The 21,255-nt window shown below is 43.3% G+C and overlaps 1 protein-coding gene across 1 annotated transcript in view; it reads right to left on the bottom strand.

Annotated features, from left to right (window-relative positions):
* Window positions 1–21,255, bottom strand: part of dpp6a (dipeptidyl-peptidase 6a) — an 848,482-nt gene that overhangs the window by 764,415 nt on the left and 62,812 nt on the right. The gene's annotated exons all lie outside the window — the stretch shown is intronic.

Genomic DNA, 21,255 nt, shown 5'->3' with positions numbered 1-21,255 from the left:
AAGTTCAATGGAATGACAGAAAAATGGTAAAAGCACTATAAAGCTGCATTCATCATTGTGAAACTATCCACACTATTGGAAGGGTGATTTTATTAAATATTTTATTAAATATCACCATGCCAGGAAAAGTGCAGCACGGTACCTGAACATTGCAGTGCTCTTAGCTGCTGAATGAGCAACAATGTGTGAAACTTGCTGCACACAAGCTTAGGGGGTCAGCAAACTGTGAATCCAGATAATCCTGCTGAAGCCATGTTATCTGTGAGGACGGCTGCTCTAGAGCCATGTTAAATTATGCCACAAGCAATTTCACACCCAGTGAAAGGACAGTATGCTTAATGTGTGTAGATAGCAACAGAACCCATAAGTGTCACTACCTCCAAAAACACTTATTAGTCACATTTTTAACAATGTACATTAGCTCTTGTGCATACTGTGATAAAAGGTAATCAATATGAAGCATGCATTCTCTTATAAATAATTGATTCCAACATCACGTTTGCATTATCCTTTTTTCATGCTGTGCACATAATAATAAAATGTGCTGTCTCTTCCATTAATGCTTAAATCATCACTTTTGATATGCACACTTTTGAAATAACAGTATCGGTTTCCAAATAAGTTTCAGGTCGTATTACTGTCAGAAATATATTCAGTGATCTCATCTCCCTACTCCTTATCCTTTACAACTGGTTTTAGATGCTATTTTTAATGAAACAATCGACATAAAATTGGATAGCTCTTTAAAGCAGCTAGAACAGGGAGAATGGGCTGAATGGCCTTCTATGCTGTACAATTCTATAAAAAGTACATTAAAGTCTGTGCTCTAGAAACACAGAAAATTTACTGCACAGAAGTGGGCCATTCAGCCCATCGTGTCCGTGCCAGCCACAAAAGAGGTAACCAGCTTAATCTCATTTTCCAGCTCCTGGTCCGTAGCTCTGCAGGTTACAGCACTTCAAGTGCATTTTCAAATATGTTTTTAAATGCCTTGAGGGTCTCCGCCTCTTCCATGCTTTCAGACAGTGCATTCTAGACCTCCAACAAACTCTATGTAAAAAAGTTATCTTCAATTCTCCTAATCCTTCCACCAATTACTTTAAATTCATGCACCTGGTTATTGACCTGTCTGTTAAGGGAAATAGGGATCTTTTATACCCATTCTGTCTTGGTCCCTCATAATTTTATACACCTCAATTAAATCTCCCCTCAGCTTCCTAAGTTCCTAAGGAAACAACCCCAACCTATCCAATCTTTCCTCAGAGCTAAGATTTCCATTCCTGGCAAAATCCTCATAAATCTTCTCTGTATCCTCTCTAGTGCAACCGCATCCTTTCTGTAATGTGGTGACCAGAACTGTATGCCCTACTATTATATTATTGTCATGGGGTGTAGGCATCGCTGGCAAAGCCAGCGCTTGTTACCCAATCCCAATGTCCTTAAGGGAAGGAAATCTGCTATCCTTACCTGGTCTGCCCTACATGTGACTTAAACCCACAACAATGTAGTTGACTCTTAACTGCCCTCAGAAATGGCCTAAGAAGCCACTCAGTTCAAGGGCAATTAGGGATGGGCCTTGCCAGTGGTGCCCACATCCCATGAAAGAATCAATAAAAGAAAAACTGTCCTTGAGAAGGTGGTGATGAGCCGCCTTCTTGAATCACTGTAGTCTATCTGTTTCTGTACACTTTTAAGAATTTAGTGTGTATTCCCTTGCCTTGTTTGCCCTCCCCAAATTCATCACCTCACACTTCTCCAGATTGTCTATTTGCCTCTTTTCTGCCCACCTGACCTCTCCCATTGATATCTTCCTGCAGCCTACGGCTTTGTTCCTGACTGTCAACCACACAACCAATTTTTGTATCACCTGCAAACTCCTTAATCGTGCTTCTTGCATTGAAGTCTAAATCATTGATACATACCACAAACAGCAAGGGAGCCAGCACACCCTAGTGGGAACAGCCTCCCAGTCATGAAAACACCCGTCGACTGTTGCCCTTCGCTTCCCGCCACTGAATTAATGGTGGATCCAGCTTGTCACTTTTCCTTGGATCCCATGACTTTTTATTTTTCTGACCGGTCTGCTATGTGATACCTTGTCAAAAACCTTGCTAAACTCCACGAAGTCTGAATATAGTATTTTGCTTTTGGTACCATTTTGTCTCCCCATGATGAAAGGTCATCGACCTGAAACCTCAACTCTCTTTCTCTCACCACAGATGCTGCCTGTTTCTGCCTGCCGCTGAGTCTTTCAAGTATTTTCTGTTTTTATTTTAGATTTCCAACATTGCCAGTATTTTGTTTTGACCATGACAAGTATAACCATTTTGCTCAATTGTCCAATTGCTCCATACAGTTCTCACAGACCCACAGTCCTGCATAGGTTGTGCATGATATCACTAAATTAGTTACCTCAGTGCATATCACTATGATACCACTAAATTAGTCACATTAAAGAAGAACGTTTTGACAAAATTTAAGCAGGATAATAAATTTTGATGAAAGTAGTGTGTCTTTCACTGAACCACATAGCGCATCATATGGATGTACAAACTAAGAACAGAAGTCCCTTGGAGCCTCCTCTACCATTCAACAAGATCATGGCTGATCAGTTTGTGTTTCAAATTCCACATTTCCATCTACCCCCAATAGTCTTTGATTCCCTTCCCTAACGAGAATCTACCTCCACCTTAAGAATATTCAATGACCCCACTTCCGCCATCTTCTGAGGCAGAGAGCATCAGAACCCTCTGACAGAGAAAGTTTCTCCTCATCTCCGTCCTAAAAGGGCGACCCCTAATTTTAAAACAGTGCAACCCTAGTTCTGGACCCACCCAAAAGAGGAAACATCCTTTCCACGTCGACCTTGTCGAGGCCATTCAGGATCTTATATACTTCAATCAAATCACCCCTCACTCTTCTAAACTCCAGTGGAAACAAGCCAAGTCTGTAAATAATTTTTGCTAACTTTGCGATTATGACTTTACTTCGCAAGCGTCTGCCCACTTCTTTCCTTGGTTGTTCATCAATCTGTATTCATGTGAAAAAAAGCCCCTACAGGAAGCGGTGCTCTGATCAAAGCTTGAAGTGGATGAAAACCAAACTTACTTTCCTCCCAAGATTTGAAAGATGCCATCTCCCAAGACATGCTCCTGTTTTATTAAGCAATAAAGAACAAAATTGCATTGGGCTGTTTGTTTACAAGCAGTTAAAATTACTTTTCATTGATTTGAAATGTCTCTGTGACAATACGGCTAATGTTTGACAGAGGTTTCGAATTGATCCACTTTGCCTGAGTGCTCCAGGACTACAGGCAACACGTGACTAATGAATTATAAAACACAGAGATCATTCTGTGCGTTTGCAAGTCAACCAATCAATCAATAGAAGACATCAGAAGTATCTTAAAGAGATACCCATTTTGTAAAATGGACTGAATACCAAAGAAAATTGAATTATTCTCTGTGAAGTTTTTTCTAATATCAAATTCCCCTTGCAATATATTTACAAAGAGCATATAGTTTCACTCACGCCAATGAACCTAACTTGTTTACCTGCCAGGCAAAGTATTCCCTTAAATTTAGAAGATTAAGGGGTGATCTGATCAAGGCGTTTAGAATGTTGAAGGAATTAGGAGTAGATACAGAAAAGCTATTTCCTCCTGTGAGACAATCAAGTCCAGGGCATTATTTTAAAATTGGAGCTAGACCATTTAGGAGCTAAGTCAGCGCACACTTTTTCACACAAAGGGTGACAGAAGTATGGAACTTGGACTTGGATGCTGGATCAATTGGCACTTTCAAAGCTGGGATTTGATATATTTTCCTTAGCGACGGTGATATGTGTCGTGTAAAGGGTTAACGTGAGTATGTAAATGAGGCAGTTCACATCATCTTGGGGAAGTGATGTAAGATCACAAGACTATCATGATCAGCCTCATGGCAAGGATGAAGTCTCACTCTAGATATAGATATTCTTTATGTTTTGAATAAAGTTGATGTCAAATCTTACCTCAGAAGAACTCAACAATAGCCATCAACAGCACCTCAAACACAAGAATGTTAGAATATGCAGCACCAACAGGTAAATAGAATTGAGGTACTGATCAACCACGACCCAAGTGAATGGCAGACAGGCAGGATGTTCCAAGTAAATAACTACAGGCAATACACCTCTGTAACTATAAAGATGCTTCTACCTTGGTGTCATTCATCTAATGAAGCTGAACAGGGGTGATATTCTTGGTGCTCATTTGGGTGAGGGACTTTAGTGCACAGAGAATTTTCACTTTAGACACTTCAGTGCCAGTGCAGAATGACCAAATGGAAAGCCAAGCTCCCTATACTCTGCCCCAAAATATCTCAGCTCCAACCTCTGAAAAGTGCCAGTGAGGCATTTCTCCATTTTGTGCACTCACCAACTCTTGAGTGCAATTGTTAAATGAATCCCAATTTACGCTGAATTAGGGTCGGTTTTGCGTTGAGGGATCGTGCGGACTCATAGTTGGGTTAAAAGTTCCCAAACTCATTTCACATTGCTGGAGAAGATGGTTGTCACATTGTTTGGAGCTGGACTTGAACTCATGTTCAGAGTGCATTGCAGTGATTGTAAATAATCGAGTGGCCTTGTAAGTAACGGAATGTGGGTGTTTCTTAACAACATAAGAAATACAGTGGGAGCCATTCAGCCCCTGGAACCTGCTCAGCCATTTAGTAAGTTCAGACCAATCTCCTGTTTCAGTTCCACTTTCTCACCCGATTCCCATTTCCCATGATTAATTTAACGCCAAAAAATCTATAAATCTCAGCCTTGAATGTACTCAATGATGGAGCATCCACGACCCTCTGAGTAGAGAATTTCAAAGATTCAAACAGCCCTCTGAGTTGAAGAAAATTCTCCTCATCTCAGTCCTAAATGGCCAGCTCCCTTATCCTGAGATTGTGACTCCTCATTCTAGAGTCCCAAGCCAGAGGGGAAACAGTCTCTCAGTATCTCATCGACACCAACACCCATCTGGGACCCTCCACCCCTGCTTGTCCCTCCGTCCCCACCCCATCTTCCAATCCCAATCCCAGCCCCAGCCGCGTATTCACTATACCCCCTGACCTTCCCCTCTCCGATGCTGAACGTTCAGTGCTCAGCAAAGGACTTAGTTTCATACCCTTACGCCCTCATCTCAATGAATTTCGGGCTCGGCATGATGCTGAACTCTTCTTCCGCCGTCTTCGTCTCCGTGCTCACTTCTTTGGGCAGGAGTCCTCTCCCCGTTCAACGGATCCTTTTACCCACCTCCAATATTCTCCCTTCACCTGGACCCCTCCCTCTGGATTCTTACCTTCTCTTGATCTTTTCATTGAGAACTGTCGGCGTGACATTAGCCGTCTCAATTTCTCTGCTCCTCTCCCCCATTCTAATCTGTCTCTCTCTGAACTCACTGCACTCCGTTCTCTCAGGTCCAACCCCAACATTGTCATCAAACCCGCTGACAAGGGTGGTACTGTTGTTGTCTGGCGCATTGACCTCTACCTCCCGAAGGCTGAGCGTCAACTCGCAGACACTTCCTCCTACCTCTCCCTGGACCATGACCCCACCACAGAACATCAAGCCATTGTTTCCAGGACTGTCACTGACCTCATCTCCTCTGGAGATCTTCCTCCCACAGCTTCCAACTTGATAGTCGCCCAACCTCGGACGGCCCGCTTCTATCTCCTACCCAAAATCCACAAACAGAACTGTCCTGGCAGACTGATCGTGTCAGCCTGTTCCTGCCCCACGGAACTCATTTCTCGTTATCTTGACTCCCTTCTCTCTCCCCTTGTCCAGTCCCTTCCCACCTACATCCGTGATTCCTCTGACACCTTACGTCACATCAACAATTTCCAGTTCCCTGGCCCCAACCGCTTCCTCTTCACCATGGATGTCCAATCCCTCTACACCTCCATCCCCCACCAGGATGGTCTGAGGGCCCTTAGCTTCTTCCTTGAACAGAGGCCCGAACAATCCCCATCCACCACTACTCTCCTCCGTCTGGCTGAACTTGTTCTCACACTGAACAATTTCTCCTTTAACTCCTCTCACTTCCTCCAAATAAAAGGTGTGGCTATGGGTACCCGCATGGGCCCCAGCTATGCCTGTCTCTTTATGGGGTATGTGGAACATTCCTTGTTCCAGTCCTACTCCGGCCCCCTCCCACAACTCTTTCTCCGGTACATCGATGATTACTTCGGTGCTGCTTCATGCTCTCGTCGGGACCTGGAAAAATTTATTAATTTTGCTTCCAATCTCCACCCCTCCATCATTTTCATCTGGTCCATCTCTGACACTTCTCTTCCCTTCCTTGACCTCTCTGTCTCAATTTCTGATGATAGACTGTCCACCAATATCCATTACAAGCCTACCGACTCCCACAGCTACCTCGACTACAGCTCCTCACACCCCACTTCCTGTAAGGACTCCATCCCATTCTCTCAGTTCCTTCGCCTCCGTTGCATCTGTTCTGATGACGCTACCTACAAAAACAGCTCCTCTGACATGTCCTCCTTCTTCCTTAACCGAGGTTTTCCACCCACGGTCGTTGACAGGGCCCTCAACCATGTCCGGCCCATATCCCGCGCATCCTCCCTCACGCCTTCTCCTCCTTCCCAGAAACATGATAGGGTCCCCCTTGTCCTCACTTATCACCCCACCAGCCTCCGCATTCAAAGGATCATCCTCCGCCATTTCCGCCAACTCCAGCATGATGCCACCACCAAACACATCTTCCCTTCACCCCCCCCTGACGGCATTCCGTAGGGATCGTTCCCTCCGGGACACCCTGGTCCACTCCTCCATCACCCCCTACTCCTCAACCCCCACCTATGGCACCTCCCCATGCCCACGCAGAAGATGCAACACCTGCCCCTTCACTTCCTCTCTCCTCACCGTCCAAGTGCCCAAACACTCCTTTCAAGTGAAGCAGCATTTCACTTGCATTTCCCCTAACTTAGTCTACTGCATTCGTTGCTCCCAATGCGGTCTCCTCTACATTGGAGAGACCAAACGCAAACTGGGCGACCGCTTTGCAGAACACCTGCGGTCTGTCCGCAAGAAAGACCCAAACCTCCCTGTCGCTTGCCATTTTAACACTCCACCCTGTTCTCTTGCCCACATGTCTGTCCTTGGCTTGCTGCATTGTTCCAGTGAAGCCCAACGCAAACTGGAGGAACAGCACCTCATCTTCCGACTAGGCACTTTACAGCCTTCCGGGCTGAATATTGAATTCAACAACTTTAGATCTTAAACTCCCCCTCCCCCCATCACCACCCCGTTTCTCCCCCCTCCCTTTTTTTTCAATAATTTATATAGATTCTTCTTTTCCCACCTATTTCCATTATTTTTAAATCTAAAACTAAAACTTTGTTAGTCTTTCCACCCCACCCCCACTAGAGCTGTACCTTGAGTATCCTGTCTTCCATTCTTAATTAGCACTTTTCTTAGACAATATCACCACCTTCAACACCTCTTTGATCCTTTTGTCTGTGACATCTTTTGATTATCTGCTCCTATCACTGCTCGCGTATCTCCACGATCACCACACCCTCAACTTCTCTCTCCCCCCCGCCCCCCCCACCTTAGACCAGCTTATATTTCACCTTTCTCCTAACTATACTCAGTTCTGCCGAAGGGTCATGAAGACTCAAAACGTTAACTGATTTCTTCTCCACCGAGGCTGCCAGACCTGCTGAGTTTTTCCAGGTAATTCTGTTTTTGTTTTGGATTTCCAGCATCTGCAGTAGCTTTTAGCTTTTTGTTTTTATCTCAGTATCTACTCTGTCAAGTTTTCTAAGAGTTTTTAACAGTTTTTTGTTTGGTGGGGAATGGGAGGCAAAAATGTCAAAGCTAGTCAAAAATATGCTTGAAGATGCTAATGTTAATTATGGGCCTCAGTCGCTTGTGCTATACTACAAATTATGCTAATGAAAAAGTATTACATTTTGTGTGGAAATATCAAGAGGCGTTCTCCTCTGTGCCCCGTGATCAATCTGGAAGTAAACTGCAATCATTACATTTCAAACCAAACAATGTTTTCAATCAAAATGTTTCAAGCTAGTTATGTTGTCGTTTTATGAATAGGTTTTATTGCTCATATTTTGTTACATTACTAATGCGATACTTGATGCTGGCAGATTGTAGTGACATGGAGCTGCATTCAGTCCTCTGTACACCAAATCCACCAAGCACTGTTAAAGCACTGGCCATAGTCCATTAACATAACTACTAAGCATTTTTGGAGCATTCTCAGGATTATAATACACGGTGTAATTGCAGCTTAATTACAACACTGATTGATAGTTAGCGGCTGCTATCTGCCAGTGAGTGCACTAGCTGCTCAATTACCAAAGTCCAATTTGCCTGAGTAACAAAATTCTATAGTTCTGCCTTAGCAAGTTATAATTGGCCACTAAATATCCGAGAACTAGATTTTATCAGTGACTTCAATTTTGCATTGCACTAAATATAAATCAGTGCACAGTCTGGCGTGTGTTAGTGCGCACTCCTGGGTGTGCGACTCAGTTCCAACACGTGGCGATGTCATCATTTTCTGTATTTAAACACCAAAATTGCTACTAAACTAAAAGGAAATGAAAGGAAAAGTGGAAATTCAGGGGACTGAGAGAACTAACAAAAAGAATAGCTTATTCAAGCTCATTTTGCCGATGAGATCTGTCTCTTTCTCCCTTGACCACATTCCCACTAAAATGTTGACCATCCAACTGATCCTCTTAGCACCGTTTCTGGATGATATGTTCCCATCTATTTGAAAAATTCACTCCCAACCATTATATCCTTGCAAACTACTGCCCAACATCTAACTTCCCTTTCCTTTTCACAGTTCTAACTGGCCATAGTCCATTAACATAACTACTAAGCCTATATGTCCCTATATATATATTGGAATTGATTTTTTTTTTGCAATACAGCTTCAAACAGCAAGTATCCAATAAGCATTTTTGGAGCATTCTCAGGATTATAATACACGGTGTAATTGCAGCTTAATTACAACACTGATTGATAGTTAGTGGCCGCTGTCTGCCAGTGAGTGCACTAGCTGCTCAATTACCAAAGTCCAATTTGCCTGAGTAACAAAATTCCGTATTGGTCTGCAAAGAGTCCACTTGATTTCACTAATTCAGTTTGGCCTTCAGCTCCAAATCACCTTGGAGTCAAAAGTGAATCACATCACACAATTGACAAAATTTGGAAAGATATACAAATTTGTCCATCTGTTGTAAAACAGATAAACGTTGTCAAGACAAAGAAAAGACAGATGAACAACAACAACTTTCATTTATATAGCATCTTTAACACTGTCCCAAGTCCCCTCACGAGAACGATTATCAAACAAAATTTGACATTGAGCCCACTGAAGAGATATTATGACAGGTGACCAAAAGCTTGGTCAAATAAGTAGGTTTTAAGGAGTGACTTAAAGGAGGAGGAGGGATTTAGGGAAGGAATTCCAAGCTCTGGGCCTAGGCAGCTGAAGGCATGACCACCAAAGATGCAGAGATGAAAAATCAGGGATGTGGAAGAGGCCCGGATTGGAGGAGCACATAAATCTTGGAGGGTTGTAGGGCTGGTGGAGGTTACAGAGATAAGGGTGGGGGTAGCCATGGGGAGATTTGAGTACAAGGATGAGGATTGTAAAATTAAATTAGGGCCAGGATTTTACGGCCCCGTCGCGGCATGTCTTCCCAGGCGAGTGCGGCGAGCTATTTAAATCTCCATTCAGTTCAGTGGGACCGTAATATCCCGCCGGGTGGGAGGGGCCGTAAAACCCTGGGCTAGGATAAGGAAGGAGAGCCTTGGATGAGCTCAGGTGCACAGAGCAGAACTCAGTAATTCACTTCAAACAGAAGTTTATGCTGATAAGGTTATATTTTCAAACTTAAAATTATCCCACGGAAAGGTAGCTTAAGAATGGATCTCATAGTTTATGAATAACCAACCTGAGAGTTGCACATTGCCTCAGAAACTGTATAATGGAGAGTTATCACTTCTACATATATATATTATATATATATATATATAAAATACAGGCCAAAGGCTAAATTTTGAATTTCATCTCCTCAAGTCCTTACTTTGTAATCCATAAACCTTCAGCTTTGGGTCCGGTCCAAACTGTGCAACCCTTCAGCTCCCTGAGTGTTTTCTTCCCCCTTCAACAAAATATGGGATTTTCCAACATTGACAGAAACAACTCGCGTGCATGTAGCATCCACGTAAAGGAATGGAGAGCTTCACAGGACGGAGGCCTGCATTTTACAGGCGGGTTTGAAGGTGGGGGTGGATGGTGGCTTGTAAAATCCAGCCCATGGACACTGAACAGGAAACAGCATGGGTAGTCAAGACCATGAGAAGGCAAACGGGGGGCCCTCGATCCTCACCATTCTAACCTCTCCAGCCGAGGCTGCCAGCTGCATTTTGAACAAACCAAGTTTGCACTCCTCTCGTTGATACTTCTCCATTGTTCTTCTCTGTTGGTATCCCTCGCTACAGTCCATCAGCTGCATTTCTCAGTTCAAAGCGCGGGGTTGGTTTTGTTGTAACCCCGCTGTCCTCGCCTCCATCCCAACCTTTCGCAGAAATTAAAGTGAAATCACCAGATTCAGTCTTGTGCGACCTCGCCATGATTTCTGGATTAGAACAGACCGTGTGACTATGAGCGTGACTATGTGAAAAAGAACGGCTGGGATATATTCGGTATATTCATTGTGCGCTGTATGCTACCTCACAATCTGACGAGCAGGTAAACATACGGATAAAATAAAGGATAGAAAAATAACGGAAACAAGAAAGAGATGCTTCAGCCTCAAGAAATTCTCTTCAAGCCTATCTGTAGAAATCCATTTTAAATATAATCTTTCCACTAGAGGGATTGCTTGGCTGACCAAATATGCACGTTTGCTGGCTGCTGGGAGCTCTGTTATTTCTTGTTTTAAACATTTCCCTCCCCTCTTTCCTTGATGTTATGTCTGAATAAACACGAAAGTCACGGTGTTGATGCAAAGGCTGCTTTTATTTCAGACCCTCCTGACCATTCCCTGAAACATGGAACATCCCAGTGTAGGAGAAAACCCTGGTGTGTATACTTACTCCCGTCAGAAGGCTCTCTCTACTTATAATATGCAGATACAATACACACCACTTGAAAGGGACTGCGGTCTGGAGCTTGTTGAGGGCCCAGGGAAAGGATGAGCAGAGACATATTTTTCAACTGAGGAATATTTTGTGATTCTAACAGGTTGTTGAAATGAATCTATGTATCTGTTATGGGGCGTGTGGAGATTCTATGTGACTATATCTATTACTTCTCTTGCTATGACTGGTGAAAAAGATGGGGGTGTTGATTGAAAAGCTAGGGTCGGATTTTGGCCACAGAGGTTGGAACTGTGGGGGGGGTACCTCGAGTCGGGAAATTTCCCAACTCGCCAGACCCATCTCTAAAAAGTATCCCGAAACACATGATTTACACTCCACGGGGCGGGGGCCAGGGTGGGATAGAGTTGGACATGCCGACCCTGGAAGCAGAGAGTAGGCAGCCACAGGGTCAGGCAAGGGCGAAGGTGAGAAGGCCCATCTCAGTTCCAGTTTGTTTGTTCCAGTTGTTTTAGAAGCTGTGAGGCCTTCTATCTCTGACCCCTCATACCCCCTCAACCCCGCCCCCCCCTTCATGGAGCAACATACCCTCCATGTCAATTCATGTCCCCCACTCATACCCCCATGGCCACTCATACCCTCCATGTCACCTCCATAGCCAATCACCCAGAATCTACCATGGTAAGACCTCAGGAGCCAAGCAAAAAAAGAGCTTCCAACAACTTAATAGAGCTCTCACTCCTGCACACTTGAATAACAACCCCCATTTATAAAATCCATTCAAAGCTTTTCAATCTCCTCAAGTGATTAATCTCTCTTGAAAACAAATCAACTTCTCTTCAGACCCCACATCAAAGACAGCTAATCCTTTAAAAGCCTCTTTAATGTGTCAATCAAACTGTGAACTCAGAACGCCCTACTGAGATAATTGTCACTGTTGAAATTCAGCCAAGCATTCATGATGACATACAGATAGCCCTTGCTAAAATATCAACAAGGAGATCTATTAAAACTGCAACCAGGTGCTACTTTTTTCCTTCTAACATATGGCTGTTAATGAAAACAGTCCCAGGAAAGGTTTTTTTCTTAAACTCTCACTGACAGCTATGGCCTTTTTCTGCCTTGCAAGAGCATATATTTCCACTCCATTAAATTGTGATTCCCACATTGTACATTCAGGCCCTTGGATAAGCCAAAATGGAGCCTGTTTGAACACAGCACGGAGTTCAAAAACCCTGCTAAATTTGGGTTTCCTACCTATGTGAGTCACCAACTGGCAAAAATTGGATCTGTCAGAAATGGGGGATGACTACATGGCTGGGTCCCATTCACCATTTTTAAAGATCCATGGAGTCTTCCCAACTCTGCAAGTCTGGCCCCGTAATTGTTCATTATAGTTTCATATTTCTCATCCACTAAATATTCTTGCCATCAAAGGAAAGAAAGGCAGAAAGCTAAAAAAGAAAGACTTGCATTTATGTAGAGCCTTTCATAACCTCAGGATATTCCAAGGCACTTTACAGGCAATGAAGTGCTTTTGAAGTATAGTCACTGTGTAATTTAGGAAGTATTCAATTTGTGTTGAAATAGTGCCAACCCATGAGCCCCCAGTCATCCCCATGATGCCTTATAGCCTCTGTGCTAATTTAGCACCAATTCACTCCAACTCATGCCCCCACCTTTTGCCACTTTTGCCCTTACACCCTTCAAGTTCTAAGTATGTATCACAGGCTTCATCAAATTAAAAAAAACTTATTCATGAAAGATCATTCAGCACATTTAAATCCCTCAAGTGCTTAATCCTTTATGAAAACAAACATTTGTATTCATAAGCTCACATCAAAGACATCTAGTCCTTTAATAACCTCTTGGAGCTGTCAATCAAACTGTGAGCTTACAAACCACCACTGTGATAATGACAGGTTGTGGAAGCAATCAAGCAGTAATAATCATATAATGATAACACTTTGGGTTATATCAATAAACATCTATTGAAACAGCAGGCATAGTTTTTTTTTCAACTCAAAGACACAGGCAGGTTGTTTTTTTCCCCCCAAATTTTAAAGGGCTGGAGATTTTAATAACTTGAAAGCTTGACAACTCCACAGACCTTATACACCCTTTACAAGCATTTACATCTACTCTAAAGATCTGTAACTCTCACACTGCAGTATGAGGCCCATATTCCAGCACAAAAAAAGGTCTGTTTGAAATCACCAATGAGTTCAAATCAGCTTGCTGAGTTTGGGCTTACCCCATGTGTGAATCACATCCTGCCCCTTTCCCCTACCAGCAAAAATAGGATATTCAAAAATGAGGTCTGGGCTTCAGGTTCCAGCTTCCTAGCACTATTTTGGATACGCCATAGAGTTTCCATGACACCGCAAAAATCTAGGGCAAAATAAATGTTCAATGTCTTTGCTGCTTCCTTATTCCCCATGATCATTTCTCCTGTCTCTGCTTACTTTAGTCTCCATTTACTTCAGCTACTCTCTTCCTTTTTATATACTTATCAAAGCTCTTATAATCTGTTTTTATATCTCCGGCTAGTTTACTCTTATATTCTTTTTTTTTCCCCTTTTATCATCTTTTTGGTGACCCTTTGTTGCTTTCTTATACATTCCCAATCCTCAAATTCGCTACTGTTCCTTGCAACATTATAAGCCTTTTTCTTTTAACCCTAATACTATCATTAACTTCCCGAGTGGGCCATGGATTGGTCTTATTTGCTGATTTTTTGTTTTTCAATGGAATATATTTTTGTTGAACATTTTGAACTGTTTAGTAAAATTCTTCCCACTGCTTATTTACCACCATACCTTTCTGTCTACTAACCCAATCAACCTTAGTTTTCCTCTCATACCTATGTAATTGTTTGAGTTTAAGTTTAAGTTTGAAAACACAGACAAGGGTCCTTTTTTTAATTCATTTACGGAATGTAGGCATTGCTGGCTAGGCCAGCATTTATTGCCCATTCCTGATTGCCCTTCTCATTCGAGACCACACTTGGCAATTTACTCTTCATACAAATTGGGAAAGTCAAAGCCCTCACAATTATTATATTGCCTTTGTTATAAGCTTCAAGAACTTCTTCTTTAATGCTCTGTTAGGGGCCTCTAAACTACCCCCACCACATTTCCTACCCTTGGGGCAGAATTTTACGACAGCGGGACTTTACGTTCCCGCTGTCGTCAGTGGGATTTATAACGGCCCGCAGCAATTTTACGGCCTCGTCCCCGCCGAAACGGGTCCGTAAAATTCTGCCCTTGGTGTTCCTAATTTCCGTGCATACTGATTCTACTTCACGATCTTCTGAACCCAGATCCTTATGTCATGCTTTAGTATCAGGGCTACCTTTGGTCCTTTGCAATTCTCCCTGTCTTCCTGAAAATTGGGCAGAATTTTACGCTGATCGGGCAGGCGTGCTCCCAACCCGAACGGACGCGGGATCACGCGAGATGACGTCGGGTGAGCGTCCTGACGTCATCCAGCGCTCGCGGGATATTTTGGTCGGTGAGCGCACACGAAAGTCGGAAGCGCGCCCGCCGACAATTAAGACGCCAATTAAGGTGACTAAGGGTGCAACTGTCTCCAATTTTCCGTGGTCCGTCCAACCTGACGGTTGGCGGACGGGTGAATCGGCCAGGCGGACCTTGCATTTTTCATGAAACATCGCCCAAGGGTGGGATGAGGTTTCCGTTCTAAAATGAAAGAAAAATAAAAATCTATGAACAGCATTTTTATCATGAATATGTTCAGGTGAATGATTGTGATGCTCGGACAGTTTTTCCCTGATTTTAAAAACTTTATTTAATGCTTTTCAGGTCTTCAGCTCCCTGAGGCAGCTCTCTGCCTCCAGCGAGCTTTCTGCCAGTGCTCTCTCGTGCCCACTCAGATGCTCCTGTCACCAACACATGTCCTTTTCGCTCCCCCCACTTGAAAGGCCTCCTGCACTACGGTGCCGTGGTCAGTTTGCTCATCCACCCAGCAGCCCTTCTCCTCCTACCCTTACACGAGTAACAAGTTGGACAAAGTCAGGGGCTGAGGCTCCTCCATCTGTACATGCTGGTTTCCCCATACCTGCCCCGCTCCCTCCACCAGCCCGGCAGCGCTGAGCTTCTCAGGGCCAATCGCAGTTGGAGGTCCGTTCCCTGGCTGATCCCAGACCCACCGATCGCACCCGCCCACTGACCTAAACATTCCGCCCAGTGTGGAATATTGTGTACCCTGGAATATTTATTTCCCAACCTGGATCACCTTGCAACAATGAGCAGGATTTTCCAGTCCCAATTCCTGCCAAAGGTCAATGGGCTTTTGGTTGCTCTCCAAATTTTCCAGTCCCATTTGCACCAATTCCTGCCACAGATGGGACCAGAAATGTGTCCTGGCCCATGTCTCTGTAATGGCTAATAAATCTAAACCATTTACCTCTATTTGTGGCATTAGTTCATCTATCTTATTGCAGATGCTTCTTGCATTCAGACAAATAACCTTTAATTTAATTTCTTTGCTACTATTTCCTGCATTGACCTCATTTGCTGATGCACAATTAACGTTAAACTCTCTGTCCTTTCCTGTCCCACTCTGCTTATCTTTACCCATAATAAAGATCATTACAACATCACTACACTGTCCTGTTGGCTCTACCTAACCCTTTGGATTTCTAAATCTCCTGAACCCTCTCCCCACCACACCCCTCAACCCTACTCTGTTAGTTTAAAGCCTTGTCCACAACCCTACATACACAATTGAACAGCCCAGTTTAAGTCAAACCCCTCAAGTAGCTCCCTCTCCTCTGAGTACTGATGCCAGTGCCACTTAAATCAAAACCCCTCTTCCCACACCACTCTTTGAGCTGCGCATTTAATCCTTGAATCTGTTTGATCCTATGCCAATTGGTATATGGCTCAGGTAACAATCCCACGATGTTCTTTGATGTTCTGCATTTTAATTTGGACCACAACTCCTCAAACTACTCTTTGGTCTACCTCTGTCGTTGGCTCCCCTACGAACCATGACAACTGGATTTTGCACCACCCACCCACCCCCTCCCCCAACCCCCACTCCAGGTTCCTCTCCAGCTGCAAGGAGATGTCCTTAAACCTGGCACCAGGCAGGCAACACAACCTTCGGAGCTCCCGGTTGTGGCTGCAGCGAACAGTATCTATCCTTCTGACTGTCTCCTATCACCGACACATTCCTTTTTGCTCCCTCCACTTGAATGGCATCCTGCACTACGGTGCCGCGGTCAGTTTGCTCATCCATCCAGCAGCCCTTCTCCTCATCCACATGAGTAACAAGTTGGTCAAAGTCAGGGGCTGAGGCTCCTCCATCTCTACATGCTGGATTTCCCCATACCTGCCTGACTCGCAGTCAGACCTGACTCTGATCATTGACCAACTCTAAAGTTCCATCTAACCTAAAGGCTATGGCTGCCTCCTGGAACAAAGTGTCCAGGTAACTCCCCACCTCCCTGATGCTCTGCAATGCCTGTGAATCAGACTCCAGCTGAGCAACCCTGAGCTGAGGTTGCGCAAGCTGCAGACATTTACTGGAGATATGGTTGACCAGGATTGAAGTGTATTCCACAGATTCCCACTTGTTGCAGTCACGAGACACCACCAGCCCTGCCTTGTTTGTCTAACCTCATTTATTTAATTTGTCAAATAGCAGGCGTAGACACAATGGACTGAATGGCCTCCTACTTTGCTATAATTGTTCTATGGTTATTTTGAAGAAGGAACATCAGTTGGATTTATTAATTGGACGTTTAGTTAGGAAAGGACGTATTTAGAAATGTGCTGCATCGCATGTGACTCCAGACCTACAGCAATGAGGTTGACTCTTAAATGCCCTCTGAACAGGGGCAATTAGGATGGGCAATAAATGCTGGCCTACCCAGCAATGCCCACACCCCATGAAGGTATAATTTTTAAAAATGTAGTTTGCATATTGTGGAAGTGTTCTGCTCTAGTGAGAGCACTGAATATTAATTCATGCGTATTAAAAATTCAAACTGGAATGAGTTCTCGGGTAGTGCTGCAGTTAAGATGCTTGTTGTACATTTGCTGACTTTTCATTCCGATGCATCCAACACTGCAGTTTAATTACTAAGTTAATTACTAGAATGAAAACCAGAATGAAAATTGTATTGTATATAAATTATTTTCTCATTCTTCATTTTAAAAGACATAAAACTGCATCAGAGACATTATTCCCCTTCGTTAAGAATCCGTAATGATAATAGGTACATAAATGTACCTCCCATACTGCAACATGCAGTACTATTTCTTGTACTCCCAAAGCTACAAAGCCCATAGAAATCCAATACATGATCACCCTGTCTCCATGATATCTTCTCCCAACTGGACAGTGGAATACATATGGCATGAAATGCTCCAGCAGGACTTAAAACTCATTCACTCATCCTTATTGCTAGAGAGAGTGAAAGTATTAAGTTCCAGGGAAAGTGGGCATAAGTCTCTAATCTGGCTGATCACACTGTAATTTATTCTTTTGTGGGATGAGGGTGTCTCTGACAAAGCCAGCACTTGTTGTCCATCCTCAATTGCCCTAGAACTGAATGGTTTGCTCAGCTGTTTCAGACAACAGTTAAGAGTCAACCACATTGCTGTGGGTCTGGAGTCACATGTAGGACAGCAGATTTCTTTCTGTAAAGGGCACTAGTGAACCAGATGGGTTCTTACAACAATCAGTGATAGTTCTATAGTCATTATTACTGAGACTAGCTTCTAATTCCAGATTTATTAATTGAATTCAACTTCCACATATTGCCATGATGGGACTTGAACCCTTGTCCCCAAATCATTAGCCTGGGCCACTAGTCCTGTGACATTACCAGTATACCACCATCTCCCCTGAAATAAGCAATTCTATGTTAACAAATGAAGAGGAGGGGAATCAGTACTCACTGTTCGATCTTCCATTTACATGTACCAATGTTTCTTTCGCATTGGTTTTTAAAAATCCTATTCGTCCAAAGAAATTCATCGGACTTGACATGTGCAGGTTAGAAATTATGGGCCGGATTTTGGAATGACTGCGGAGATGGGAGCAGAGGCATGAGCGGAGTCGAGAGTGGAGGTGGGCTAAGGTGATCCAGGAAACTAGGTTTAAAGGTAGGATAGTAGAGTTGCAGTGACAGACTTTTAAGGAGATATTTAATAACTCTCAGCAAAGATTTATCCCAGTGAGAAAGAAAGGCTTTTTGAGAAGGACACCTCATCCATGGCTGAATAAGGAAGTCAAGGACACTATTAAATTGAAAGAAACACTGTACAAGTCTGCAAAGAATAGTTGTAGGCCAAAGGATTAGATGGACTTTAAGAACTCGCAATGAATGACTAAAAAGATAATAAAGAGGCAAAAAGAAGAGGATGAGAGAAAGTGAGCGAATAATGTAAAAACAGAAAGTAAGAATTTCCACAAGTATTTGAATAGGAAAAGAGTAACTAAAGCTGGTGTTGGTCCTCTATAGAGTGAGCCTTGGGCATTGATAGTGGAAGACAAAGAAATGGTGGAGGACTTGAACAGGTATTTTGGGTCTGTGCTCATGGTAGAAGACTTAGAAAGCTTCCCAAAGATAATTGAAAATCAAGAGGTAATAGGGAGGGATGAACTTAAAAACAATCTTCATCACCACAGAAAAGATGCTATGAAAACTATTAGACCTAAAGGCTGACAAGTCCCTAGGGTCTTAAAAGAAGTGGTGGTACAGGTAGTAGGTACATTGATTACAGTCTTCCAAAATTCTTTAGATTCTGGAAAGGTCCCAATGGGTTAGAAAATAGCTAATGTAATGCCTTTATGCAAGAAAGGAGGGAGGCAGAAAGCAGGAAACTATAAGCCAGGAAAAAGTGCTAGAATCCATTATTAAAGGAGGTTATAGCAGGATACTTAGATAATCATAAAGGAATCAGGCAGACCCTGTGGAAGGGAAATTGTGTTTAACTAATCTATTAGAGTTTTTTGATGAAGTAACATTCAAAGTGAATAAAGGGGAACTGGTAGATGTGGTGCACTTGGATTTCCAAAAGGCATTTGATAATATGCCACGTGAAAGGTAAGAGCACATGGTGTAGGGAGTAACGTATTAGCATGGAAAAAGGATTAGTTAGCTAACAGGAAGCAGAGAGTAAGGATAAATGGGTTATTTTTGGTTTGGTAAGCTGTAATCAACGGAGTGCCATGGGAATCAGTGCTAGGCCTTCAGCTGTTTACAATCTATATCAATGATTTGGATGAAGGGGCTGAATGTATGGCAGCTAAATTTACCAACGGCATCAAGATAGGTAGGAAAGTAAGTTATCAAGAAGAGATAGAGAGTCTGCAAAGGGATATAGATAGGTTAATGAGTGGGCAAAAAATTGGCAGATGAGGTATAAATGTGAACTTGTCCATTTTGGCAGGAGGAATGGAAAAGCAGTATATTATTTAAATGGAGAGAGATTACAGGACTCGGTAGTACAGAGGGATCTGGGTGTCCTGGTGCATGAATCATTTAAATTCAGAGTGCAGGTACAGCAAGCGATTGGGAAGACAAATGGAACATTGGCATTTATTGCAGCTGTCCAGGGCTTTGGTGAGGTCACATCTGGAATACCATGTACAACTTTGGTCTCCTTATTTGAAAAAAATATATAATTGCTTTAGAAGCAGTTAGTAGAAGGTTCACTCGACTCATTCCTGGGATGAAGGACTTATCTTATGAAAAGAGGTTGACAAGGTTAGGCCTATACCCATTGGAGTTTAGAAGAATGAATGGCGATCTTATTGAAACATATAAGTTCTTGAGAGAACTTGACAGGGTGGATACGGGGAGGATGTTTCCTCTTGTGGGGGAAACTAGAATTCAGGGACATGGTTTAAGAATAAGAGGTCTCCCATTTAAGACAGAAGTGATGAGAATTTTTTTTCTCTCAGGGGGTCATTAGAGTGTGGAATTCTCTTCCCCAGAAGGTAGTAGGGGCTTTGTCTTTAACTTTATTGAAGGCTGAATTAGATAGATTTTTGTTTGATTAGGGAGTAGAGGGTGATGGGGTGCAAGCAAGTGGGGTTGAGACCACAGCCAGCTCAGCCATGTTTTTATTGAACGGTGGAGCAGGGTTGAAGGGCTGAATGGCCTATCTCTGCTCCTAAGTCCGATGTTCCTCTGCTCCTACGGGTGCACCTGCTACATTCAACTGCTGGCTAGCACACCGGGTTGCTGGCATGTTCCTGTCTTAGATTTATTTTCAAAGAGGCTAGTGGGGTGGGATGTGCGGTTACCCAGCTGAAAATGGTCAGCAGTCGGGCCTCCCCACTGAGTCCCAGCCAACGAGTGAAGCTGGCCTCTTGGCAGCAGACCAGGCGGCCAGCGCACCCTCTAGCATTTTTTGTAATATGGGCTGAAAAGCCTGAAATGACGATGTAATTGATTAATTTTCAATGACCTGTTATTCTGTGAGATTATACATAAACCATAATATATTAAATCAGATTGACCACTGTTGAATTTGCTAGCTTGATCCGTATGGGAACACAAAGGTTAAGGGAGCAAAAATTTAGTAAGGAAAACTTGGTCAATTCACCTTTGTATGGAATGTCCTGAAACAGGATATGGGCAATAAAATGACTAAAATCTGTAATTATAACAGGCCAGGAAACATTCCAATGGTACCAATATCTCCTCAATATATCCCCAATGACCTTCCTTCCATCATAAGGTTAGAAGTGGGGATGCTCGTTGATGATTGCACATTGTTCAGCGCCATTTGCGACTCCTCAGATACTGAAGCAGTCCATGTCCAAATGCATCAAGGACAATATCCAGGCTTGGGCTGACAAGTGTCAAGTAACATTTGCGTCATACAATTGCCAGGCAACGACCATCTCCTACAAGAGAGAATCTAACCACCACGCCTTGACATTCAATGCCATCACCATCACTGAATCCCCCACTATTAACACCCTGGGGCGTCACCATTGACCAGACACAAAACTGGCCTAGCCATATAAATACTGTGGCTACAAGAGCAGGTCAGAGGCTAGGAATTTTGCGGTGAGTAACTCACCTCCTGACTCCCCAAAACCTGTCCACCATCTACAAGGCACAAG

The sequence above is a fragment of the Cetorhinus maximus genome, chromosome 3 (genome assembly GCF_964194155.1).
Source record: "Cetorhinus maximus chromosome 3, sCetMax3.hap1.1, whole genome shotgun sequence".
Classification (NCBI taxonomy): Eukaryota; Metazoa; Chordata; class Chondrichthyes; order Lamniformes; family Cetorhinidae; genus Cetorhinus; species Cetorhinus maximus.
The sequence above is the reverse complement of the archived record's forward strand: the minus strand, read 5'-3'. Positions and strand labels throughout refer to the sequence as shown.